The 24240-nt window shown below is 39.1% G+C and overlaps 1 protein-coding gene and 2 long non-coding RNA genes across 5 annotated transcripts in view; 1 reads left to right on the top strand and 2 right to left on the bottom strand.

Moving 5' to 3' along the window:
* Positions 1–1344, bottom strand: part of CAP2 (cyclase associated actin cytoskeleton regulatory protein 2) — a 69010-nt gene extending 67666 nt beyond the window's left edge. Inside the window, exon 1 of one of the 2 annotated variants that reach the window (XM_085051861.1) lies at positions 1155–1344. The gene's annotated coding sequence lies outside the window, so the exon portion shown is untranslated. Of the gene's footprint in view, positions 1–1115 lie in introns of both variants that reach the window. The other variant, XM_085051859.1, reaches the window with a different exon arrangement.
* On the top strand, positions 417–23107 carry LOC146441502 (uncharacterized). 2 transcript variants are annotated; one of them, XR_014849938.1, is made up of 4 exons: positions 417–682; positions 7045–7180; positions 19170–19242; positions 22358–23107. It is a non-coding gene; the product is annotated as an uncharacterized LOC146441502 (long non-coding RNA). The 2 variants fall into 2 exon arrangements; XR_014849937.1 differs by lacking the exon at positions 19170–19242.
* Positions 22063–24240, bottom strand: LOC146441501 (uncharacterized). Its single transcript, XR_014849939.1, has 3 exons — positions 24041–24240; positions 23258–23325; positions 22063–22243 (listed from the first exon to the last, which is right to left on the bottom strand). It is a non-coding gene; the product is annotated as an uncharacterized LOC146441501 (long non-coding RNA).

Genomic DNA, 24240 nt, shown 5'->3' with positions numbered 1-24240 from the left:
GACTGCCCCTACACATTACGAAATCTGAAGTCTACTTGACAAAAATCCTCACTGTTGATGCTGTAATGCTAAGATACAAATCTACAGCAATCCCCAAAGCAAAGGGCAAGTTGCACATTTTTTGGGTGAGGTCATGACAAGTTCTCCTCGGCTTTGTGCTGCCTGCATCTCTGGGGTAGAGCTCCTGATGTCAACTCACTGCAAAATGCAGGACCTCGGCTTCACGGTTCTTCATTGCTGCCTTCCTCTTGCCCCCTTTGAAAGCTACTTTGTATTTCAAGTATCCTCTATCTATTTTAATGTAAAAGTATATATGATGCCTTCAGATCCCTCACCCTAACATGCCATTTAACCTTTCCCTCTGGGCTAAACCTCTAGGCTCTTCTGCCTACACGCACACCTCCGGCTCCAAAGGCAGGGGGATGGATCCAAGGGCTCAGCTCCCCGCTACCCACCGGCACTACAGAATTATATCATCTTACGCTGATTAAGAGAGTTCAGTACCGGCACCGCTTGATAGCCAGGTCTGCACAAACAAGCCAAGGGTATTTTTAATAACCCGTCGGCTGCCGGGACCCGGGCGGGGGCACAGCCGAAAGCACCCCGGACTCGCTCACGGCGCTGACCGAGAGCTCAGCGCAGGTCCGCTTTCGGCCCCAAAGAGGATCCCTCATCTACCATGGTATTTCGCTCGGGTCTCCTTTCTCCCAGCCCAGATTACTCCCTCCCCACTTCTCACCCGGGGGAAGGGAGGGAGGAAGGGAGGAAGGGAGGGAGGAAGGGAGGAAGGGAGGGAGGGAGGGAGGGGGAGGCTTTGCGTGCGCAGCCCGGTGCAGGTGACAGGAGGGAAGTCGAGGGGCAGCGCGGGTCCCTGACCCAGATAGCTCCGCAGCACTGCCCGCAAAAGGAATCACTGTGCCGCCCTGCCGCCCCCGGCCGAGCCCGGAATCGTGCCCTCATCACTTTTCCCCGTGCCCAAGATGTCCGCTGGGGCTGCTCCTGTCGCGGCCGCCGGCGGGAGCGCACCCAAGGCCCGGCCGCGCCTGCCCGGGGCCGGAGGGGTCGGGCCGCTGCCGGCATCCCGCCCCTCCCGCCGCCGGCTGCTCTTGAGTTACCTGTTTCGATCACACGCGTAGCGGTTTTTTTTCCCCCACCTCTCTGCAATGAAAATCCTCGGCCGGTCACTCGCTCCCCTCCTCCCTCGCCTCGCCGCTGCTCTCCTTCCTCCTCCTCCTCCTCTTCCTCCTCGTTCTCCTCCTCCTCCTCAGCGGGAGCCGGTGTCAGTCACATCAGCTGCCCGGGCAGGCAGGGAGAGCAGTGCCCAGCAGCTTCCGGGAGTGCCAAATAAAGACAAGTCCAGAAAGGGAGAGAGACGGTGGCAGAGATGGAGAAAGAAAGCAAAAAGTGGGTGGAGTGTGAAAATGGAGAGAGAGGGAGAGGGAGAGGTGTCTCACGGAGGCGGCTGGGAATCTGCGGGGAAATGGCAGTGGTGGAGCATCACGGAGGAGCAGGAGAGCGTGCAGGCAGCCTAGGGTGAGGGCAGCCTAGGGTGAGGACACCCATGGCCGCTGATGTGGTGGCCCTGCTTTTGCCCATGGGGCACGGCTTGGGCGAGTGGGAAGTGAGCACGCCCCGCCACACCGGCCTGGAGCGCGGTGGGAAAGGAAAGCGGGGCCCGTGTGGAAAGCATCAGACCCTCAGCTCACATGGCACGGAAGGTCGGGGGCAGCCTCACCTATATCCGGATACTTCATTGCCTACTCTGGGCTGGACTGAGCTGTGCCAGCCTGACCACAGCTGTGGCTGAGCCCACGGTGGGGCTGCTGCCTTCACTCAGTGTGGCCCTGAAATTAGGACTTCTCCCAGAGGGCAAACACTCGCCTAGGCCTCGTTTGTCAGGCTCCCTGGGTTTCACACCGCTCTGTACCCCTGGAAGCTGAGTGTTCTGCAATTGTGCAGTGCTTGTCACCACCGGGACCCAAGGGACATCCACCAGAAATCTGCTTCACGTGCTCTTTATCAAATGAGCTGGCTTTCTGCACGGAAGTCTTGGGAGAAGATCATGAATTCACAGCCTGTAGGGAAACAGTTTGCTCTTGACTGGAAAAAAAATTAATTAGTTAGTGAAAGTAAAAAAGCCCATGTATATTTTTTCAAGTCAACCACGTGGTAGTGCAAAAATTGGTAGCACATTTCTCTATCAAATATATAGCTTATTTTAGAAGATTTTGTGTTTCATTTCTGATGGTGTGACAACACCACTATAAAACGTAGAATGTAAAGATTTGTTTTAATTGTGCAACAGTTAAATGTGGGCTGAGGAAAGTCGTATTTTAACAAGAATGCCATGGCTAATAGCAGCTCACAGACCTCAAATGCCTAAAGTAAGCATTAAGCAAAAGCAAGCAGACTGCAAGGATCTGTCTGTGATCCAGACTCAGTAGTGCAGACAATGTAATTGGCATTGGAAATTGCAAAAAAATCCTTGGCACAGTTTGCTGTATGAAGTGAAACGAACTAGTTCTCCTTGGCATGTATAAGCAGCCAGATGAAATCAACAGAACAGCACATGTTTTAAACCAGAGGGTCTTGCCAAACCTTCCAAGAGGGTAAAGGTAGTATGGAATTGAAGACCTGATGGACTGAAAAAATGCTCAGAACACAGAAACTACTCACTTCAAGAGAAGTGAGAAACAAGCCCAGAAGATATCCCTCTGGAAAGAAAACGCAAAAGGATAAAGAAACAGTGAACTACACTTAGAGTAGTTTTACACTTTACTACACTTAGAGTAAAGCTCAAGGTCTGTATTTGTCACAACTCACAGAAAAGAAGAAAATCTCAAGACTTATACAGTGTCAGCATGATAAGTTGAAAGTTTAGGATGATAAATGCAATAGAATTTCTGTAGAATGTCAGTTTAATTTGAGGAGATGCAATGTAGTTAAGTGATGAAAAGTTTTATAAGCTCTTATTTTAAGAGCACAGTTGAGCACTTAAAATCATCCTTTTACACAATAGGCATGCAGAAAAGAAGGAGAAACTATGGAGCATTTCCTTTCCATGGAAAGTTTTACGAGACTACCAAACCAGCAGATGCCCTTCATGTCTAAAACATGCTGTAATCCATCTTCACACCTGTCTTCTAGTACTTCCTTCATGAAACAGTCAAGTTATTTCTTCTTGTCCTGATGAGAATTTTGGCAAACCTAAAAAGCTAAGTCCAAGGTAAAAGGAACAACAAGAAGTAATAAATTTAGTAAGAAGAGAAGAAAATGGAGATTCAGTAACTGTAAAGTGACCTCATAAAAGGCAGGAAACCCAGTGGCAGGCAAATATATAAGATGTAGTGCCTGAAAATACTAGAGAAGAAAGCATTGCAGTTTCTATAATAAATAAAGGTATTCTGAAAGGCCAGTTCTGTTAAAGAACTTCATAATGTTCAATTCAGGCGGAGCAACATCCCCCTAAAGAGAAGAACAAAATGAGAGATGTGCAAATTTTAGACTTTGCAAAATATTGTATGTGCAAATATATTGACTAGATGACATGCATTTGCTTCATCCCATCAAGGAAAAAGGCTTGGACAGCATTAAAGAATAAATTTTGAAAGTGGCATTGGAATTGGTATGAAGTGAAACAGTGAGAAAGAAATTACTGGAAGATCAGACCTCGGGGCTGAACACCTTGTGCTCAATCTAACAATACATTCAGATATATAGAAATTCCATTGATGCCAGTAATTGAAACATTAAAAGTTGGAGGTTTTTTTCTATATACTTTCTTTTGTGAGGACAGGGTCACCAACTTCAGGAGCAAAACATTCCAAAAAAACCCTTAAAATTCTAACTTAATGCCATCATCCTCCTGAAATTTTGAGGAGCTCTTCTTAAGCAAGAGGTTCAGTAATACCCTCTTGCAGGAAGTTACCCAGTTAAAATGTAGCAGCTCATTGAGTGGAGTGAATTTGATTTAATATAACTTTGTGATTCTTTTTTCATTTTACTTACTAACTTTGCTGCTGCAGACAATCTATGCCAAGGCTGGCATGTTTTATTCCCTTTTATAGCAGTGTGTATTTCTAAAGTTGTGCAGGGATCCCAAAGTACACATGAGAAGCTGTAGAGATAGGCTATCAAAATCTCTGTAGAATGACAGCATTGTAACCTACTTAAAAGAAAATACTCTAGTATATCTTTTATTTGCATATGTTATTCCCACAGAAGAAAACTTAAAAATGTTAATTCTTACTTTCCTGTCTATGTTGAAAATGGACTTTCAATGTATATGATTGTAAAATTTCCCGACTGATGAAAGTTGCATCTAAATTATTCATAGACGAGTCTGGAGAAAACCACAAATATTGTTGCTCATTTCCTTGATTTCATGCAGTCTGTTTTTGCTGGGGCAATGCAGAAAATATGGATTAAAATTGCAGAAGCACTTACAGATGTGAAAATGAATTGGATTATCATGTGAAAATCTTGGTAGTGTGACTTGCTAGATCTGCATAAATAATTTTGGAGTACATTCAGGACATGTCAAGATGGCTTTTGCTTACCAAATCTGCTGTTTAGTCTACAGAATTCAAAAAACAGCATATAGCTAATTAACAAAACGGATCCATGAAGAGCCCTTTGTGGGTATCTTGTACAGATCAAGTGTCAAAACTTGCAGGATAAAATAACGGGAAGATTGTACCAGAGAAGCGGACTATTTTTCCTCTTTCAGACTGGTGTGAAATAAGGCTTAATCTGTCATAATTCAGACTGTTCACCTGTAAAATATGCAGGCAGATTCAAATTACATTTAATTTCATAGATGTCACCCTACTGCTTTTTTATCTCTTCATTCTCTTTTATGCAGTAAGCTCTGGGGCTGTGGGCTTTCATAATTGTACATTAATTAGTTGCATGCTTCTTTTTAGGCATGGCAACATAAAAAGTTAAGTAATAAGCATGTGCTTATCATTAAGTATGTGAGTAATGGCATCCCCATGTAGCAGAGCACTTAAGCATTCCTGTTGTATTAAAGCAGGTTGTCACATAGAGATGGAATTACTGACTTGTTTATAATTCAGTATATGTTTAAGGGCTTTGTTGAATCCAAGGGGAAATTGTTCTGATCTCACAAATACTAATCTCTGTGACTACTTTTACTAATGATAGTTTAGTGGTTTAATTCAGTTCTGTAAAGGTTTTGGGAAAGCTCCTGAGTGGATATGGCAGGGTAGGGCCTCAGTTCTGCTAAGTATTTACATTGCCCTGTCTATTGATGATTGTGGGATACAAGCTTATGTTGTGGTTTTGCTAAACAACCTGTTTTGTACAGTGCTGCATTTTGATATGGATTTCAAGTGAAGTTTTGTAGTTTTCATTTGATTACAGGCAGAAATTTGCAAGGAACTTTTAGTGAGGATGATTTGACTGAGCAAATCTTCCAAGTATGTGAGTCCAGTGCTATTGTGCCTTCTTGAATTACTCTCTTGCTGTGTATGAAATCTATGGAAGCAGTAGTCAAAAGGAATGACAAAGTCTTAGCCATTGGTCAGTGTTGTTTTCCCATTTTAGAAACTTAGCATTTCCGTTTAAGCTTCCTGGTTCTGTTTTCAGCTTCCTTTCAATCTGGGATGCAGGGGATTCTGCAAGAGTGACCTGCAGTGTTCTGTAGTGAGACACCAGAACAACTAAACAGAGTGAGGTACTGCTTCCAGCTTAGTAGTTGAATACACAGTTGTGTCCCACCATCCTTGAAGCTCCATTCACTTTCAGAATGTGCAAATGGGTCAGGCATGGAAGTCTGGTGTTTGCTTCTTCTTGTGGCTGCATTTTTTTCTTAATAGGTGACATTCTCTTCCTTGTTGTCTGCTGCTGTGTTTCTTTCATTGCCATGTGTATGACGGCATCACTGTCATGATCAGAGCCTGTCAAGATTTGCTGTGTCTACATCATCAGTAAAATGTATCAGTCTTCTTCATGTACTACTGGCAGTTGAAATCCCTCATTTAGTGATGAAAGTAATTTTTGCTTATTGGTGAGGAGGTTCTGCCATGATTTCCTTTTTTTCCTCAATAAATCCAGGTTGCAGGGGTTTTTTTCATCTCCTAGAGGTAGAAAGGGTAGAGTCAACTCTAAACTTTTCCCTGGGAAGACTTACAAATGATTCCCTGAGATCAATATTCTTGTTTCATAGGAAAGCCCAGAGAGCTGGTGCAGCAGAGGTACTGAAAAATCCAGATGCACAGAAAATAAGATTTTTTTTCCTGAAAAGCTGGGAATATTTGAGATTCTTTTTTGTTAATGGATTCAAGGTTTACTATGCAAACCACTGAGCAAGAAACTTATTCTTTTGTTTAAAATACAGAATCACCTGATCTAGGGAATGGTGCTTTAAAGAAAATACCTATGGTGCAAAATTTGTGGTAAAATTACATGAATTGATAACTTAGTAAGATTTTTTTTACAGAGATAACACTTTGTGGGATATAATCAAATAGCAATGAGGGCAGATAACCAACATGTATTCTGAAAGTGAAAAATTTAGTGTTGTTCCAAGCATTTAAATAGACTGTGCCCTTATTTAAACAGTGGTTCCTAAGTAGTGTCACCCCAGTCGTGGTCATTGCAGGCCGAGTAAGTCAAAGTAAAAGCCTCTTAGAGACAGAATTCCCATGTTCTTTCACAACAGTTAATTAGCTACCTGGTGACATTTGCTGCCCCCTTCTCCCAATGCTGTACCTAGTTGGTTTTCTCCATCTCCAAGGTCCTTTGCATTATGTGGGTGAGGGGAAAGCAAGAAAAGCACTTAGTCCCTGTTAGATCAGTTCACTCAGGCAGAAAATAAAGACCTTTACCTCAACGTAGTCACCGTGCTTGGTCTTCTCCTGTAAGAACCCATTTAGCCATTGATAGGTATCTTCTGTAAATACATTTACTAGCCTAATATAGAATAGAGGGGGCCAAACTATGAGTTTTGAATGTGAATATTTGAAATATTTTACCTAGTTCTTGAAAGAATCTGAGGTGATTTATACTTTTTCAACACAGAACTGGAATGCCAAAGGTGACAGCAAAGTGAATTTTCTTCTGCTCCTTCAACCTCTCGCTCCACCAAGGACTTGAAGAATAAGGATCTCAATTATATATCCTCCTGCAAAATGACACTGATGGCAAGGAACCCTAGGTACAGTACATTATTTATATTATTATGCAGTTTTGTCAGGCTAAATTATTGTTTTGCAATTTATGACTACCTAGATTAGGGACACAGAGCTGACCAGGCACAGCAGCACAGAGCATAGCACAGTCACTTACTCCAGCTTTTATATGCTCCATGGCAAATGGATGACATCTCTTTATTTTGCAATATTCTGAGAGCTTTTTAAGACCAGACCCCTTTTCTGAAATCTGTCCTTCTCAATACATGATTTCCACATACATCTGTGGCAGAAGAATTTCCTCTGTTGAATAAAGAAGGGTTTGTTCCTTTATAAGAACTTTGGAAGTATAGAGCACAAAAAGGTTTTAGGATAAATCAAGGAATAGAAACAGAATAGAATAGAATAGAAAAGAACACAACAGAATAGAATGGAACAGAATAGAATAGAATAGAATAGAATTGAATTGAATAGAAGAGAATAGAAGGGAATAGAAGGGAATAGAAGAGAATAGAAGAGAATATAGAAAGAATAGAATATTTCAGTTGGACGGACCTACAATAATCACCTAGTCCAAGCAGCCACATTACCTTCCTTTTTTTATTTCCCAAAAATGGGAAGGAGGAGCAAAGTAAAGTAACAAAACATAAAGAAAAGTAACAAAACATATTTGAATTTAATACCTAAAATGGATTGGTGTCATTGTAAATATTTCACACAGATGGAATCAAATCCTGGTTCTCCTCAAGTTAGTGTTTTGTCACTGGCTAACAGGGTCACCATTTCACCCTACATGTCTGAAGTAATGTTTTCCTTGATTAAATGTAGGCCAATCATTTAGGTATCAAAACAATATTTTTGTTTCAAAACTAGTCATTTATTTCATTCTTATTTTCTTGCTTCCCTGTATTTACAAAGGCTGTACATATACTGCACTGTATTTCTAAAAGCTATAATTTTCTTTAGAAAAGAATATTGTTTGCTCTCTTGAATAATTCATCTTGGAGTTCTCTTTTAATCCCTCATCAAATGTGCCACTCTTGTATCTTCATAGAGGAAAAGAAAGGAAAACAACACTCTTAGGCTGATTTATGAATTAGGTCATGAACACTAAAAATATATAAAGCCTTGGTATATATAAGGACTTCAGTTTTGATTCTGATTCATTTGTATCAGTACCTCTGAAACAATACAATTGGTTATATACGAATTTCCACTACTATAAGTGACTTGTAGTATGAAGTCACTTATAGAGTATTTTGTTATATACAAATTTCACTTATAGAGTCACTTATAGAGTATTTTGTTATATACAAATATTTGTATTGTTATATACAAATTTCCACTACTATAAGTGACTTATAGTATGAAGACACTTTTTTCAGAGTATGAAAAAAGGAGCATGAAGGATAAATATGATGAAGATTTGATACTTAACCTTATAAGCTAATAGGGCTAACAATATATGTAGGTTTTGAGGGGGAAATTAAATATTTAGAGTACAATATAAATTAAACTGTGAATAGTATGCAATTTATAATATTTGTGAAACAAATAGTTGATAAAAGAGCTTTTAATCCAAGTTCTTATATATCCCACTGGGTTGAAATATAAATAGACACAAAGAAAAGAACCTAGAAGCACCTTCGTAGACAATTTGTGGCCTACAGATGCTTGTTATTAGATTACTATTTTTGTTTGATGTACACATCAGATTAGCAAGAGACCTTTCAGCATCCCAGTGAGGTTCAGCTCTATCTTGTCCCACTGATCTGCAGTAGGTCATCTACCTCTACTGCCCAGCTGCTGAGCTGGGACATCTCCAACTCATTTCCCCAATATGAGATAGACTTGGGCACTGTAGATTGTATAAAGTATATTTAAAGCATCAAACTCTATCTTGTGATATTTATAAAATGCTAAATGGTTTTAACTCAAATAGTCAGATATTGTAGTGAAGAATGTATTTACAAAGTCAAACCAGCATTAAAGGCACTCATCTGTGCCATGGCTTTTAAAAGGTTGTTCCATGTATCTGAGCTGACCAATCCTGAAATGTCAGCCTCTTCCAGCCACCAGCTTCATTCAGCCCGTAATAATCAGCTAAACCTGTTCTGCTTACCTGTGGTTAGCTGCCTCAACGTGGTGGAATGGTGTGTCTGTGGCTTCTGTCACCACCTGTGTATGTACCTTAGAGATCAGCAAAGTTAGGGGCTACACTGGGGGGCCCTCAGGGTCAGCAGCCTAAGGGAGTGAATTGCTGAGAATTCTCTTGTGAAGCACTTTAAAAAAGAAATTAAAATGTGTCAGAGGAACAGCAGAGTGAAATCTTTTGGGGAAACAAAAGATAAGATGGCCCCACATTAAAATTCTTGTAACTACAGGCTGATCTACATCATCAGCTGTGGTGAGCAACACATATAATCCCCTTCCCAAGTCATTCATTAGTATTTATAATGGTTCATTCAGCATTAATGTTATAACATTTAAGAAGTTTAAACATTTCTGAAGTGCAGCTCTTCCAGGAATCCCTGTGGTATTCGTAATATATCATCCTTAAAATGTTCATTTTAGTTTTATTGAACAAATTTGATAGAGAACCTGATGTGCTCCACATCTGGGAGTTGCTTGAGATTGATTATCCTTATTATTGTGTGATCTCCAGATACCCAGCCAAAAGGCTGTATATCTTCTAAGAGATACTGTTCAATGAAGAAAAGCACAACAGAAGGGACTATTGTTGTTTCGCTATTACTAGTTATTTTGATATTTGTTACTACATTTTTCCACCTTCCTGTTGTCATTTTGGATGTCAGTTCTATAACATGAACCACAACCTTTTTAACCTTTCCATTTTCTGAAATACAAATACTAATTTTCAAGGGTACAACCAAAACCCAGATAAAAAGATGGAATGTCACATTTCTGACTGCTGGCTGAGTGCCAACAAATAACAAGCATTAGACCCCTTTGGTTTCATATGTAGGTGAAAAAAAAATATAAAAACTATAAAACTTACATATTTATGTTTCCTGCCATTCTCCAGATGGAGAATGATGAGCAAAAGCTCAGCTCCTCAGAGGTGTTTAGGTCTACAAAAATGTATTTCAGTACAGAGACTTCATAGATGATGGGCAATGCGTCTGTATGCATCCAGGGGCTGGTTTTAGTAATTGGAAGTACATACTGGAGCCTTTCAGCAAAACACCTGCTGACTTAAATCCATTTCTGTTTGAGGGGGAGACTCAGGTTTAAAGGTCTGTTTGTTCCAGGGTGATTGAAGTCAGCACAAGTTTAGTCATTGATTTGAGAGAGCGGGTGGCAGTTCTTAGAGGTCCACTCCTGTTCCAGTTAAAGTCAACTTGAGTAGCTACCATTATTTAATAGAAGATAGCTGTAATTCAGGAAATAATTAGTAAAAGTGTCCTTAAGCCTTTGTGCAGCTAAATCAGCTCACCTTTGAAAAAGCCTCTCTTCTTCAGATGGTGGGGCTATTGACAGGAGCAGCAGTAGCAGCTGCTGTGTGGGAGTGTGTGTGTGTGTGTGTGTCTTGCCCAGCAACCTCATTCACTGCCTGTGGATTCCACCTCCCACGCTCCACCTGCGAAGGCCATGATTACTCAGTTTCTATCCAGCAGCAGTGATCAGCCTGGTATTAATAAGCAGTTGCAGTCTCCCTTTTTCAAAATCTTTGGGTGCTAGGAATGCACGGTCCAGTTTCCTCCCAGTCCAAATTCATGATCTTCAGAATAGGTGGAAAGGTGTGACTAAATGCAGAATGATAACCAGAAATGAACCAGTGTTATATTAGGGCTTGTTTGTCATGTATGTGTATGTATATGTGTATAGACACATATGAGTTATCTATTTTGTGTAAGGAATTTCAGTGCTAATAGTCATAGTAGCTACTTCTCTGTTGTCACTATACACGTTGAATTGGAGACCATGCTGCTAAAATACTCAGTCAAGAGCACAGAAACATCGGTGTTTCTCTCTTACTATTTTTCTCTGCTAATACTTTTTTAGTTTGTAACTTTATGTAAACAAAAATGGCCACATTGGCTTTTCTTTAATTTTATTTGCATGATATATAGAATAAATAAAATTCAGTGTATAATAATTATATAATGTGTAATGAAAATATATTGAATATAATTGGCTAATATTTGCAAGTAGAATAAAATATATGGTGTACGGTGTAATTTATAAGGTATGTAACATATAATATACAGAAATATATATCAGAGAATCACAGAATTTTTCATGTAGGAAGGGACCTCTTGAGGTTGACTAATCCACTGGCCACTAAATTATTTTTCTTTTCCAGAAAAAAAACTTTTTCATTTCAGCAAGAGCAATTTCATGCAGTTTCTTTTATCTTATTTAAACTGTTTATTTGATGCATCTTTTAAAAAAAGAAACCACAGATAAGGATATAAGTTATATAAAGTATAGAAACGAAATGCACTTTTTAGAAAATGACAATTTAATCTAGAAGAATGGTCACAAAGTTCAGCAGTGTAAGCAGCTATTGCTCCTTTAGAATTAATAAAAACATGATGACTTTTACATAACATCTACAACTCCATATCTGAGTTATTCTATGATTCTCTAAAACAATCATTCTCATTGTGGGGGTTTTACCTCTTTAAAAACTGGTTGTTCATTCAGTGTGTGAGCCACACCCTGAAAAACCGAAAGGCTTTGCACATGCCTAATTTAACATTTAACCAAGTATCAGTGTTAAACCTGTTCCAGTCTGTCATTCTCAAGCTTAAAATCCTTGTAACTCAAGGGTTTCTATTTGCTCCTTTGGCACATCGATTTATAATAATCTGCCATAGTTTACAGCTTAATTCCTGCAGCCTAAGGTGCACAGTGTTCTATTCTTCCACTAAAAATAATTGGGGAAAAAAAATATGCTGCCTTTTTATTTTTTCATTGCATTGAATGTACCAAGAAGAGCCAGCTTGTCAGCACTGAAAGCTAAACTCTCATAATTGTGCTCAGGGCAGACAAGAGACAATCAGACCTCCCCACACAGACACAGAAACCTTCAGCCTTTCACCTATGTGCAGCTGGTTTTGTGTGTTCTTATAGCACTTTCCAGCGAAGTCTCAGTTGCTGATCACCAAGAACTGGCCTGGTATCACTCCTGATTGCTTCCGGACTCCTGAAAAGGTTTTGTGGGAATTAAAAAAAGAAGGCTTATTAATTCGTGTTGCTTTAGGCTATCATGATGCTATAGTCTAAAAGATCCCTAGCTTTAGGGCTGCAGAATCCCTGAGAAGTTCAGGAACATGACTCTGTGGTAACCTTTTCTGAAAGAAAGGTCAGCGTGCCACAGGCAGACTTGCCAAGTCAACTGCTTTTCCCTGTAGACTAAAGCTTTGTGGTTTTATCCACAGATCTGTTAGGAAACTTGGCCGAGCTCCTGCTTTTTGTTGTCTCAGGCACAATATGTGTGTCAAATGAAGTTTCATGCTAAGTGAGAGCGATTTCAGTAAATGGAAGTAAACTTGGTGCTGAAATGGTTTAAAATCCATCCTGTGCCTTCATATACATAGTTTCCAATTTATTACAGTTTTAATGGTTTTCTACATTCATTCATAGGATGTGTTTTTGTATGCCTCACTGCTATTTTCATGCTTGTTTTTTTGTTCTCTTGAAGTTGAGAGGGATGAAACTTGTTTGGCACATTCGGGACTAATCTTCTAACTGTCTGGATTTGCTTGGGATCAAAACATAACTTAATTACTGCCACTGACACCTCATTATTGTTAACTCATTGTTTCCTATGCCAAAGACCTTTTAAACACAGGGGTTTAATACCTTTATTTTAGGGGATCATTTTAGGGATAATGGACAGGCCATTATCAGTTATTTTAAACACAGTCACAAATGTTTTGACAATTGGAGGTGGCTTGGGGTGGCAGTTTTGCTTTGACGGTGTCTTGGGGCTTTTTAGTTTTGACTGAAGATTAAATTAGGACCATGACAAATGTGTGATTCCCTCCTCTTCCTTCAAATTTCTTTCTGTGAGAAGTGGGCCATAATACTGAAAAGGCTGTGAAAGCTGAAGATTTTATTGTATTGAATCTCTCCAGTATAATATTTTCCCCTATTTTCCTTTATCTCTGTTCATTTGTATCTTAGATTAGGGTACCTGTTTAAGGAAAGAACTAAGTGTTCAGGTACTATTAATCCGCCAATGTATCTTTGGAGACAAATTCAGTAAGTTTTTCCATTAATATTTTAGAAGTGAACTCTTAACCTGTAACAGCTGTTTTTACCCATTATGCTTCAGGTTAGATGCTCAGTTCTTCTAGGTCTCTTAACCTTACAGAAAGCTCAGAGATCTGCTGATTTATGGTCATTGAACACCTGACCCAGTGTTCATGCAGTTATTTCTTCTGAAATATGACCTGAAACTCGGAACATGTGTGCTGCTAAGGATTTAAAACTTTGTTTTTGTGACGGATATAGCAAAAATACATGCCAATCCAAAGTGGCTTCTATATTGAATATTTTTAGGTCATTGTACAGTCAGGCCCACACAGACTCCCCAGTAGATCAAACAGTCAGTCAAATATTTTACCTCTCTTAATTTTTTATTAACCTCAGAAGCCTCAATCAAGGTACTTACAGCAAAGTATGAATATATTAAATTCCTGTGTGAGTCACGGACCAGATCCTGTGGATCAAAAGCGCAGTGGCTGAACTTTTCACTGGGCTTTATAAGTATAACTTGTACTTGAGAGTTCCAGTGATACCTGTTGCTGCTGCAGGTCTGGGTTCAGGTAGCTCTGCAGTGTAGCAGCTCAGCAAAAATACACTCACCTGGAATTTGTTGTGTGCTCTAAGAAATAACTCATCATCAAGCCTGCATACCAGTGACTATATATGCAGTGAATAAAGATAGATTGTTCCTGTCTATGGCAAAAGGCAGGGGAATATACGTCAGTTGGCTGTTTAGGTTTTTTATGATTCACTTAGCTCAATTGACTCAAATCAAGTTTTATGATAATTTTCCCATCAAGTTCCATCTGTTTTAGAAGGATGACAGATCTGAATTTGTGGGACTCTGTCCTTTTGCATTATCAGGAGGACATAGTGACATATTTTGAGTCTGGCAGCACCATTGGCTATTTTGGCTGGTGTGCACGATGATGTGGGATTAGCCATTACCAGCTCCATGCATGTATTGCAACAGCAAACATTTGGTTGGCTCTAGGAGTTATAACTGCTGACACTGCACTTGTGATGCTGTCCAAAAAAGAGTAGGGATACTAGTGATAATGCATAAGATAATGCTTAAATTAGCTTATATACAATCACTGTTTCAGTAATTGAGGGAATGTTGGATTTTATAGCATGTCCCTGATCAGTTCTGAAATTCTGGTGCAGCTTTGTGAAGAAATGAAACTTTTTGTCATAATTTTGCTTATATACCACAACTTTTTACACTTTTTCACAATTCTTAGATAGCCCATCTTTTAAAAGTTACGGGTTTGCTATGACTACTCCTTCATAAAATGCCTGCTACCTTCTTTTGTCTGAAGAGAAGTCGTTTAACAAATAGATACACTGTATTGATTCACTGTCTTGGTTAGGTAGAAATGTCCAATAAAACCACAATAACTCCAGCTCAGATATTTTTAAATAACTTGTATAATCAGCTCTTCTCTTTTTAATGGGAAAGAAAAAAAAAAAAGCTGTATTTTTCTAGCAGGGCTTTTGTTTATTTTTTCTCTTTGAACAACAGCCATAACAGAATGTCACAAGATAAACTTGGTGAAAGCTACACAAGGACAAAACCTGGCCCACAGATACTGAGTTTATTTGAAATTCATGCACACAGTAATCCAAGGCATTTGTGTTTGCAGCTTTGCACCATGCCACCTGTGTTAGTTACCTGGTGAGAAGATCTTTGGTGTTCCACATGATGTCTGGCGCTCAGTGCACGCACAGATGCACCCATGTGTGCTCACAGTGCAGTGAGCAGAGGTGATCAAACACAACCAACGCACTGAGCAACAAAACAAAATAAAAATGTCCAAGAAAAGGCTACGTAGAAAAGACTTTTAGACAATTATGTTCAGTTATATATGTGTAGGTAGAAACAGGCAACTTTATGTCAGCACTAAAACAGTTTGTTGATTAAAAGAAAATAACCAATATCTAAAAAATACATGTTGTATGCATAAAGTGAATCTGTTACATACATTTGGTATTCTACAACATATATAAGAAAAATTCAATATGCAATTTTGTGAATATTTTTTACTATATTTGGTTAATTGTTTCATACCTTAGTATTTGGTGATAGGGATTCAAATCTGTGGCATCTGTTCTTGACTTACAGTCTGTGGCTTTTAGAGAATTACAAATGTTCCTTTGCAAAAGCTACATGGAAATACATACCACAATGTAAATATTGTGCAGCATCCTCACTGTGTCATCTCTGTTAACTAGATGCTGACACTAGATTTACAGGAAGACTTGAAAATAACCAAATCAAAGATATAGTTCTCTCCATGCACTTGGAGATCACTGTGCACTTCCATTTGCCCCTATAAAAGAACATTTAATTGGACTACGTACTTACAGAATTTTGGTATAACAATTTTCTTTAGAGAAAACTTGGTTTCAGGTGACGAAAAGTGTGGTACTATATGTTCCTTCTATTTTTTATTTCCTGTTAGAATTTTGTTGTTTTTAAAGAACTATTTACTGGAGACCACTTTTCAATATCATAGTTAAGGGTCTGTCTTTCAAGCTGATAGTGAGTTAGCGGTAGAGTTGCTATTGATACAATACATTCATAATTTGTTGTGGTTTTATATTGCTTTTATTATTGTCTTTAGGAACTGTCTTTAGGATTTAATTCAGTATTAATCAGAGCGGCAAAGCTAGGCAATCACTGTCTTCTATTTTTATTTGAAAACAAACCAACAAAAATAATCAGAAAACCTTTTACGTGGAGAGAATAACACTACAGAAGCAAACTTTACCTTAGGTGAGCTATTCCCCCTTGCATCCTTTACAAGCAGAAGAAAGAGGCTCCTTCTGACAGTAATTCAGAGGATCTATGTGTCTCTTGACCACAGAGCAGGACTCGGGAGATTTTTTCTGGAGTAAAGTTAAGCCTGTGAAAGTGACTCAATTTTTTCTCTTTTTCTGCTTTGCGCCAGACTACAGTATTCAGTGCTGATAAAATGTAAGACAGAAAATCATAGGATTTGGCATTATCTGCTAGTACTTGTCTAGTTAATTGCAGGAACAGGAGGACATACATACTATTTGAATTTTTTTGGGGTTTTTTTTTTCAAGAAGAAAAATACTTAAACCCATTCTTGCCATTTAATTTGATGCAGCCTAGATATAGAAAATGCTGCTGTATTTTGTGTACTGAATACGTAATCCCATTCTCATTTCTCACTGTCAAAGATATCTAGTGATCTCATGTGGAAAGTTCAGAGTGCTGTGTCACGGTCAGCAGATTTGGTTTCTTTGGAACTAGGCAACCCCAACTTTGTCTATTCCAAATAACAGCACCTCTTACTAATAGGGTTCTTTTCGGAGTATTGATAGTACTTGGCAGGAATGGAGAACTATCTGTGCTAGATGATGGCCTAGTTAATTGTGGAACTTGGTTCGCATTTATTTCATGAGCTGACTTGCAAATTACTTCTCTTTCTACCAGAGAAGCATTTTGCAAGCATTAAAAACCACACTGGGAAGGAACCTGGGAATTTTGTTCTCAGATCTGGTAACAATCTGATGTGTTGCAAAGATCTCACAGCTCTTCTGACTTTAGAAGTGTTTAAAAACACCTGTTAATGCACTTCATTAAAACCATCTAATCTAAAGACAAGACCACAAGACCTAACACGAAGTTCTCTGAAGGTATCTGAGAGCTCACCACCATTTCACTGTGCTATAGAGAAGACCACTAGACCCTTTAAGAGGGAAACTGTTTTCATTCAGAATGATAATATCTGTGATTCTGTTAAAAACCTCTCTTCTGGCCTCTCCTCTGCTTGAACCTGCCAATTTAATGGTTGCTTCTCTCCCGACCATTGTAGTGACCTAACTGGTTCTTAAAATCAGGCTGCAAGCTCCTCTTAGAGTTTTGCAAGGCCTTATGGTACAGCTTGTTTCTCCCTCTAACGATTTTAGAATGAGCACACAGGTCCAGAATTCCTTTTCCTCTTTCTATGTGTCCTGGTTTTGGCTGGTTAGTCACCAGTTAGGATTAAACTGCAGCACTGTGCTACGAGTTCCAGAGAGGAGAATGGAAGAAGATGAGCCGAGGATCCTTGCTCCACAGTGGTAGGGGAAGGTTCCTTTCTCAGACACCTCCAGACATGTGCCTTGTTCTACAGCCTGGCGCAATGTTTATAAATGGATTTTCTGAGTTCATGACCTATTTCAAAACGAGTGCTGGAAGCCAACACATTTTGTCCTGGCTCATCTGGGCACAGTGGGCACCTGTTGCAGAGAAGATTCTTCACCCAGGCCTCTCCAGTAGCTCAATCTAAGCATCTATCTGGGTAAGAAAAGGACTTGAATAAAAAGGAACAGCACTGGGTTGAATAATGTAGAAAGTTAGATGATATGCAGATAAGATCTTTGGGGTTTCTAAAATTATCATACTTTTCCGAACATTCAAGCATATTTATTCAAATGGCATTGTTAAATTCCAGTTAGGACTCCATAACTTTTAAGTGCCTTACATGACCAGATTTCATTTTAATTTTGCCCAAATGTGGAAGAAAAAGAAGACAAATAGCTTTGAAATTTAATTTTGAGTACATTTAATTAGATGTGAGTTAGAGTTTCCTCTTTCTTTGGGACAAAAGTTTACAAACAATTCCACGTGAAAGCATTACTTGGTTTTCAAAGTGCAAAAGAATGCATGAAAATCACCACCAGGTGTGTCTAAAATGTCTGTTACGCAGTTAGGAGGAACCTGCCCATGAAAGTTAAAGGATTCATATGTACCAAAGTATGTTTCCTAAATATACATAGAGTCCATGTTAGTTCAAGAGGCTGCAGTTTGCAGGAATAGCGTAAGGATTTGGGATGCTGTTGGGCTAGTGATTCCAAATTGTAAGCTGAAATGACCTGAAATTTCTTCTAAGTTTCAAAGGTGTTGCATACAGTGTGGGAGCTTGGACAGGTTCCAAGAGAAAAGAAAAGCAAGATACATGAGATCTGTGAAACGGCAAGAGGTGAGATTTGATTATCTGGTCATAGATCATTGTATTTTTACCACTTTGGTGATTAACACCATGATCTCCTCCTCCTCTCAGCTTCCCAGCATTCACCGACAGCAAAAAATAAAAATTTCAGTTTGGTGCATGAAAATCTTAAAAGGACTCGGATGAGATTCCTATTAGGGCAGAAATAGACTTTGAAAATTTGCTGTCATCCCATCAGCCCACAGAAACACTCCAAAATACCATATTCTGGGGGAGAGAATGGAAAATATCTAGAGCACCAAATGTGGCAGCTGGAAACAATTTCAAAAAAATTGGGTAGGCCAGTCGTGTTATGAGGGGTAAGAGAGGCAGCTGGGAAATTTAAAAGGGAAGGCCTGGGAGCAGCTGAAAGGTGCCAGCAGTCTGTTAGCGAGAGCATCTGAGAGCTAAATGGCTGCATGTGATGAGAAAACATGCCAAAATGATAAGAAAAACAGCTGGAGGAAAACAAAATTTCAAAGCCTCTGAAACTGGGATGGAAATGCAAATTCTGCTAACTATTGAATCAGTAAATTAATTACTTGGTTTTTTTTCCCTCTCTGCTCTCATAAGCTCCTCTTGTTTTCACATATCTTTCTGCAGAATCTGCAAGTGTCCTTTTCTGCTGGCTCTTCTTCCTGTTGACCTTTTGATTCAAGGTTGTTTCATCCACAGAAAATTGGTATCTCTGAACAATACTGTTCACTTGTTTATAGTCTCTTAGGCCAATATTTTAACTGCTTTTTTTTCTATTCCTCACCTTATTAAGTCTTTCCCTGCCAATTATTCTGAATGTGAAAACCTCTCTGTGGAACACCGTTTTCTGTGGAGGAAATGCACAGGTATTGGTTGGTTTTAATAGCTCCAAGCGTCATTCTGGGTAGGACCAGAATTTGAATGGCTTTGTATTACAGAGGTCCGGCTGGAGGAGCTGGCAGGCTTGGCAGCTCGGATGAGCTGCCTCTAGAATGTGGCAGGGTCTAGACCAAGCTTAAAGTAAGAACATGGTGACTTTGGAAAGTAAACTTGAAAAATACACAGTAAGGCAGATTCTCAAGGTTTTATGCATTACATTTGCAACTATATTTTTGTATGTATTTTACCATACATATATAATTTACTTGTATCTGATCACATATTTGAATCTAGTCTAGGTGTGTGCATCAGTGATGTAAAGACACATGCCAGTATCTGATACAATAGCATGTTCTTTACCTTTGAAACTGTGTCTGCTGTTTTTCAGCTGTAAAAGCAAGAGACATTATGTATGTACTTTTCCCCCACAGATCATAAGGAACAAAGGGCTTATGTGAAAAAAAACTACAGGAGAAGATCTTAATAGGTTCTGTTCCATCAAAAACTGAAACACAGCAACATGAAAAGAGCAAACATGCTGTCTAGCTTCTCTGAAGCTGTTTGTTAATGACCTCCAATGAACTAGAAAATGTTAGAGAGCACAGTCACAGCTTGAAGCCTGAGAGAAGAAAAACTAGCAGACAGAGAGAAGGATGCAAAGTAATTGAAAGAGAATGGACATAGTTAATAATTATTTTACAATTACAAAGTCATAATCAGGCATCAAATTCTTGATACCTTTCATGCTCCCTGAAGCACACTGCTGTGTCCAGGAAGAGCAGCAGCAGTTTTGGAGGGCATGAAAATAGATTCACAGAATAACAAAATGAAAGAGCAAATTGAAAGGGAGAGTATAAAACTGCATATTAAAAGATACTAAAATTAACCTTTTTGAAAGCTATCTGAATTATTACCACCTATTGTTGCTGAAATATAATTCATTATGCAGCTTATACTAAAAATTTTAATTAAAGAAAATAATTGGGGCCAGGTCAAAGGATTACAATCCAATCTGATAAAATACTATATGATACAGAAAGCATAGGAAGCACTTTCCCTTTTCCAGTTATGGAAAGTTATGCTTGTCTGGCAAAGAGCAAATGCTTGGACTGAGTAAAAAAAAAGTTCCTAGTGCAAATTAATTGTTTTCAAAAAAAGCATTTAAATTAAATTTTCAGTCATCTGAAAGCCTTTGACTGTGTCTTATTTTAAAATAAGATCTACTGGTTTGGAAGCCTTTGACATTATATACCTCTAACAGGAACAATTAAACAAAAGCATAAATTTACAAGAAATTCTGCATGTAAGATGTAGTGTTGCATGTTTTATACTTATGTAAATTATTCTCTTGGAATAAGGAATTTCATCTCCCCTTTCTTATCTTCTCCATGATTAGCAGCAGACTAGGCAATTTTTATTCTACATTCTGGTGTAAATATAGATGGCCTCTGTTTAAAAAAAAAAAAAAGTTTGAGAAAGTAGTGCAGGTGCACTTATCTGAAAAGAAGTGAGATAGTGGATTTGAGAAATAATGGGGGAGGTACTGTCCAGCAAGATTTTTTCAATGCATTGCTTTTGCTGGTTGAAATAACTCTGTCTCCTGCACACCTGCCTGTAGCTTAAGAAGGCCTTTGTCAGTGGCTTGCACCATCTTTTGACTTAGGAGAATTTCCCCCCAGGAAAGCTGTCCAGGGTCATGTAGTTACAGACCTTGAGAAAGGATTCCAGTTGCAGAAGGAAAAATGTTTTGCTCAGTTATATTTTTAATTAAAATGAGGCGGTGGTGGAAAGACTGAATTTGCAGAACCTCCTACAGCAAGTGCATAAACCTGTATATCCAGACAAGTTGCTGTGAAATCTACAAACTAGAGATGTGCTTAGGCAGGTCCATGTAAATGGAGTACTTCCATTTCATAGTTGGCATGGCTCCGCCACATTCTGATCTTTGAGTGATCTTACTCAAAACTTGCTGTTTCTCAAACAATCCCAAGATGATGTGCTTTCTACTGCTCCTCAAGAATGAGAAGAACATGTGAAATTTTACCACTGATGATTTCCTTCAAACTCTTGGAAATAAACTGAGCATCACTTAAATACTTCTTTTTCTGCTTCTCTCCTCTATGCCAAGTCATTTTCTGAGGAGGATCCAAAGTTCATCACATACATCAATATGCGTCTCCTCTTTTCTTCTTTCTAGCACATCAAATTGAACAGCAGAATTGTTTTTCCACTAAACCCACACAGGTGTTGAGTGTGTTTCCATTCCACAAATTTGAGAGCACGTCAGTGCCTGGTAGAACACTGAGCTGCTTGAAGGGTTTATATGCAGTTTGCTCTGCTCAACAAGGCCTTCGTGGGTTATTCTCTGGGGTAGTCAAATAGTCTTGCAAACACCTATAATCTTCTAAATACAAGGATAAGTGAGCAGTGCCGTAAAATAGTTCTTTTTTGAGATCACTGCCGAATTAGGAATTAAAAGTCAGTATCATTAGGTCTTTTACCTGTAAAACTGACAGAACCTGAGACTGTGCAGGTAAATCTGCTTAGACTGAAGAACATCCCACTGAGGAACAGTTTCTTTTCATGTTGGTATATTTATGATTTTGTCCTAAGGGTCAACAAATGGGCAATAACTACCCTTGTTCTCAGCCAGTTAAGATCTGAGTATCTCCTCTTAGTTTTTAATATCCAGACAATCATACCATCCTTATAATCATATTAAACACCACAATAAATGTCAAGAATCCATTAAAATCTTTTAATGTTTGCAAGTAGTAGCACTTTCACCACCACCAAGCTGACTGTACTTTTTACCCCTTTGGAGCAAAACTCTCTGGTCTCCTGCAGTTCTCTCAGGGCATATTCATGCAGATCTTCTGTTTTCAGTCTGGGCCCTGGCTGGGTATCAAGCTCATCTTGATTGTGCCCAAAGCTTGCTATTCTGTTGTCTCTGCAGCAATTGCTGTGGCAGTCAGCATCCCAGCTGTCCTGCTGAAACAAGGGATCATTAATACAGTGCAGCCACATTTCAAATAAATTGTATCTGAAATGCAATAGAGACAGTGCCTGCTTCTGCCTAATACTGTCATTCCCCATGTTTAGGACAGCCAGATTCCTTGAGGTTCCTCCACACGCTGTATCTCCACATGTTGTATCTCTGCCAACCTGTATTCTTAGAGAACTGCTGGCAAGCACCACTTCTGTTGTCAGGATCAGGCCAAGGCGCTCCATATGGTTTGCATTATATCGAAGACGAGACACAAGATCTTTGAAGCCAGCTTCATTTTTGAAGTTCTAGTGGGCACCAAGACCTTCTTCCCCAGAAAGACACTACAGTGCTGCTTTCTTTGTCCTTTGACTGGCCTTTACTAATCTAAACTGATGAATCCATGCATATAAAGCCTTTCAGCCATGGTGTGCCCTTCTCAGGCATTCGCTCAGCTGAGCTACTGCAGTCACGTCAGGGGCAGCCCTCTGAAGGCTGGTGGGCACGCTTCTGTTTTCACACTCAGCTGCTGTTCTCAGAGCTCTATGTTAGATTCTGATTTCTTTTGGCAAGATCCCAGGTGTTGTTAGAGAAGACAGGAAAACAGCCCTTCTTGATAAGGTCAGAGGAAAACCAGTTTCAAGACACAGTAGTGTACATGGAACTGGTGACATTTACAGAAGAATAAAGCCTGGAGATCTCTTTACTCTCTCTTACATGAAAACCAGTATAAATGATGATGGAACTCAGGTTAGTGAAAGGATTCACTTTACAGAAAATGAGAAAAGAGTTTAGTTGATAAAGTAGTTCTCTAATGGAGAAGAATCCAGTCAGATAAAATCAAGAAAGATTGATGCATAAACTTACACACTGTGATGTCTAAGCCTCGGTTTATGAAGAACAGATTTTCCTTAAATAGTGTTCATAACATAAATTCATATAAAGGAATGCACACCATAACCATGTATTTAAAAATAAATTGTAAACATTCCATATTCCACTGATGTGCTACTTACCATCTTCCAAGGCTAGGAAGAGAGCATACTGGACAAAGAGAGCAGCCCACTTTTAAGATCCTTCATTGCTATTGTGATGAAGAAATTACATTGTAATTGAGACCGTCCACCACTTGGCCATTATTTGAAAAAAAGCTTGTGCTTCAGTTTGGTTATGCTGGAGTTGTTCTTGCCCATATTTACTTGTCTGCATAAACCTGTGGTTGAACTTGACGATCTTATAAGTCTTTACCTAACCTAAATGATTCTGTGATTCCCAAATTGTCTGACTACCCTCAGTGAAAACAAGATTTTCCTCTCAAATTACATTATTTTTATCTTCATTCAGAAATATTACTAGTGAACAAATTAGGAGATGAATTCCAGTGGTTTGAACAAGTAGCCAGGGAATCCCAGTTTTTGGCAACATCACAGTATCCACAGCCTTGAGCAAATAACCAGTCCTCCCTTTGAAGCAGTTGGAAAATGCAGTGGTGTGTTTGTTAAAAGCCATTCAATTCTAGTGGTTCTTGTCGGGAAAAAAAACCCAATCTACTCTGGTACTTTTAAGTGCAGGGATATTTTGCATTTAAGCAATTTATGATTTTTAAAAATAGGGGGGTTTAATAATCTAAAATGTTTTGAAAATTGCCCAGGTTTTGTTTTTTTGTTTTTTTTTTTTCTTTCTGGGAGACAATTTTGTTTACTGCAGGGTTTTAAACTTTAGCTTATTTTTATCATCACTACAAATCCAAACAACTACAACAAAGTCCAAGTTTTTCACAGGGTGGCAAAATCCCTGACCTGCTGGATAAAAATGTGTTCTGTTCTTCAAGTGTGTGGTAAAGATTGATTCATGTCCTTGCAAGTGCAATGACAAAACTCTTAACAGCCTGATGACAAGTTATGGATTCTCTGAGCTTTGCTTATGATGTGCCTCTGTCAGTTTTGATATTTTGACATCTTTTGCTCAGGTTCAAATGGAGTTATCAAATTCAGAAGAA

The sequence above is a fragment of the Lichenostomus cassidix genome, chromosome 2 (genome assembly GCF_008360975.1).
Source record: "Lichenostomus cassidix isolate B80296 chromosome 2, HeHo_3.0, whole genome shotgun sequence".
Classification (NCBI taxonomy): Eukaryota; Metazoa; Chordata; class Aves; order Passeriformes; family Meliphagidae; genus Lichenostomus; species Lichenostomus cassidix.
This window is presented reverse-complemented; position numbering and strand designations above follow the sequence as displayed.